The sequence below is a fragment of the Arachis hypogaea genome, chromosome 15, assembly GCF_003086295.3.
Source record: "Arachis hypogaea cultivar Tifrunner chromosome 15, arahy.Tifrunner.gnm2.J5K5, whole genome shotgun sequence".
Taxonomy (NCBI): Eukaryota; Viridiplantae; Streptophyta; class Magnoliopsida; order Fabales; family Fabaceae; genus Arachis; species Arachis hypogaea.
The window spans coordinates 119,935,599-119,938,583 of NC_092050.1; the positions used below are offsets into that span (position 1 = coordinate 119,935,599).

Genomic DNA, 2,985 nt, shown 5'->3' on the forward strand with positions numbered 1-2,985 from the left:
TGAGCTTGTTTTGAGCCAGCAGAGCATCTACATTGTTTAGCTCCATTACTCCTCTTGTGTTCCCTTTTTCGGAAGCATAGAAGTAGTCGTTCTCTGCTACTGTTTCAATGACATCTATGGCTTCCTCAATAGTCTTCTTCTTGTTCAAAGATCCTCCGGATGAATGGTCTACGGCCTTCTTTGACTCATAAGAGAGCCCTTCATAGAAAATGTGCAGCTGCACCCATTCATTGAACATATCTGGTGGGCACCTCCTTGTTAGGTCTTTAAACCTCTCCCATGCTTCATATAGAGTCTCACCATCTTGTTGCCTGAAAGTTTAGACCTCAGCTCTCAGCCTATTGATTCGTTGAGGAGGGTAAAATCTTGCTAAGAATTTATTCACCACGTCTTCCCAAGTTGTCAAGCTTTCCCTTGGGAAAGATTCCAGCCACTTGGCTGCCTTATCCATGAGTAAGAATGGAAATAAGAGCAGTCTATAGGCGTCAGGATGAACACCATTAGACTTCACTGTGTCACATATTCTCAGGAAGGTGGTTAAATGTTGATTTGGGTCCTCTTGGACACTTCCTCCGAACGAACAGTTGTTCTGCACAAGGGTGATGAGCTGTGGCTTCAGTTCAAAATTGTTGGCATGGATGGTTGGCTTTTGAATGCTACTTCCACAGTTTCCTGGGTTTGGATTGATATAAGAGCCTAAAACTCTTCTATCCTCCCCAGTATGATTTGCTCGACCTCTTCCGCCATGGTTGTGAGCCTCTTCTTCATGATGGTTTTCCATGTTTTCTTCCATGTTTGGTTCAAAGTATTCCTCAAAGTGTTCCTCCTCTTCTTCAGCACCAACTACACGTTTGTCTCTTGCCTCCCTCCTTAATCTATGGAAGGTTCTCTCAGGTTCAGAATCAAAGGAAGTTGAAGCCCCGCTTCTTCTCCCTGTCATACAACCAACAAGTACAAGCAAAGAGAATAGGTGCAGAAAGTATATCTGTCAGAATTACTGTTAGTGTGAGTGATGCAATATATCAAACAGTTAGTGGGTTAGTGAGATGAATAGTAAATAACAAAGAAAAAGTGGGGGGGGGGGGAAGGAAGAAATTAACTAAAATAGGAAGTAAATAACTCAAACAGAAATTTAAATCAAACAAAAATAAAATGCTCAATCTAGTTATCCTCCAATCTAATCATTGTTGATGCACAATCAATCCCCGGCAACGGCACCATAAACTTGATGCACGAAAAACTTGTCTCATAACAAATTTCCTTCGGCAAGTGTACCGAATTTGTCGTCAAGTAAAAAATCACAATAGAGTGAGGTCGAATCCCACAAGGATTGATTGATCAAGAAACTTTAATTAGAGGAATGTTCTAGTTGAGCTAATCAGGAATTAAGTTGAGAATTGGAGAAAATTAAATGGCGGGAAAGTAAATGGCAGAAAGTAAATTGCAGAATCTTAAATGGGAATGGGAGAATTGCTCATAAATGTAAATGACAGAAATTAAAGAGAATGGGTAAGATCAGAAATAGGGAGTTCATTGGGCTTAGGAGATGTTGTATTCTCCAGATCAATCTCATTTACATCTCTTCCTCAATCAATGCACTCATTGATCTCCTTGGCAATCTTAAGTGATTGAATTACAATTTCTTGTAGTTCAATCTCTCAAATCTTGATCAATAGCCAATTCCTTGGTCAATTGCTCATGAGAAGAGATGAAGTATGGTCACTGATTATACCACATTCATTTCCCAAATCAAGCATTGAGAGGATTATAGTCACATATCCATCCAAACCCAATTTGGTCCAGCATGAGAAAGCATTTCTAGCTTGATCTCTTCATTCCTCTTCCAAGGTTCCGAAGAGATCCAAGTATGAATAGTTTCTTTTCCAAGATAACTACCTAATTGGATGAAGATCGAAAGCTTTCAAGTAAAATCAAGAAAAAAGATAGAAGAAGAATAATGAAAACTAGTATTGATCCATCAAATTACAACAGAGCTCCCTAACCCAATGAAAAGGGTTTAGTTGTTCATAGCTCTGGAAAATGAAAACAAAGATGGAGAATACATGATAAAAACTAGAAGAGCAAGAAAGTAAAATACAGGAAGTAGTTCTATGCTATTTTCCAACTCTCAAAACTCCCTCTAATAATTCAAAGCTACTCCTATATATACTACTCTTCTCATCTTCTAGTTGGTTCTTCAAGTCTTGGGCCTTTGGATCTTGAGTTTGAAGCAGTTCTCTTCTTCATTTGGGCTTGGCTTTACTTGCAGAGAGAAAGTGTGAAGTGGGCAGAGACTTTTGCTCAGGACGTTAGGGGTGTTAACGTTGAGTGAAAATATGAGTTCGAGAACGTTAGTGACAATCAACTTTCTCACTAACGTTTCCTAAGTAAAAGCCACGTTAACTTCAACGTTAGTGGCACTAACGTTGCCTCGAGGTTCTTCGCCCACGTTATTGGGAATCAACTTTCCCAATAACGTTGAAAAGCCCCCTTTGCTCCTACGTTAGAGCCCACGTTAACTTAGTTAACGTGGCTCTTTAACGTGGGCTTGCCATCCGTCGAGAACGTTAGTGACACTCAACATTGTCACTAACGTTCCAATGTGCCCCCATGTCTCACGTTAGAGTCCACGTTAACTAGGTTAACGTGGCCATGCTTAGCCATCCCCAACGTTAGTGACAATGTTGAGTGTCACTAATGTTGGCTCATTATTTACTCATCCACGTTAGGTTCCACGTTAACTAAGTTAACGTGGGAGTTAACGTGGCTCATAGTGGCTTGTGTGGTTCCTTGCAACGTTAGTTACAATGTTGAGTGTCACTAACGTTGGCCATCACCTTCTTCTTTCACGTTAGCCTCCATGTTAACTAAGTTAACGTGGAAGTTAACGTGGCTCCTTGGGGTTTTGTGGTGGCTTCCAACGTTAGTGACAATGTTGGGTGTCACTAACGTTGTCGACCACCCTTTCCTCCTAACGTTAGGTCC

The 2,985-nt window shown here is 40.6% G+C and overlaps 1 non-coding gene across 1 annotated transcript; it reads left to right on the top strand.

Annotated features, from left to right (window-relative positions):
* Positions 1 to 233: 233 nt before the first annotated feature.
* On the top strand, positions 234 to 340 carry LOC112752257 (small nucleolar RNA R71). Its single transcript, XR_003176704.1, has one exon. It is a non-coding gene; the product is annotated as a small nucleolar RNA R71 (small nucleolar RNA).
* Positions 341 to 2,985: the final 2,645 nt, after the last annotated feature.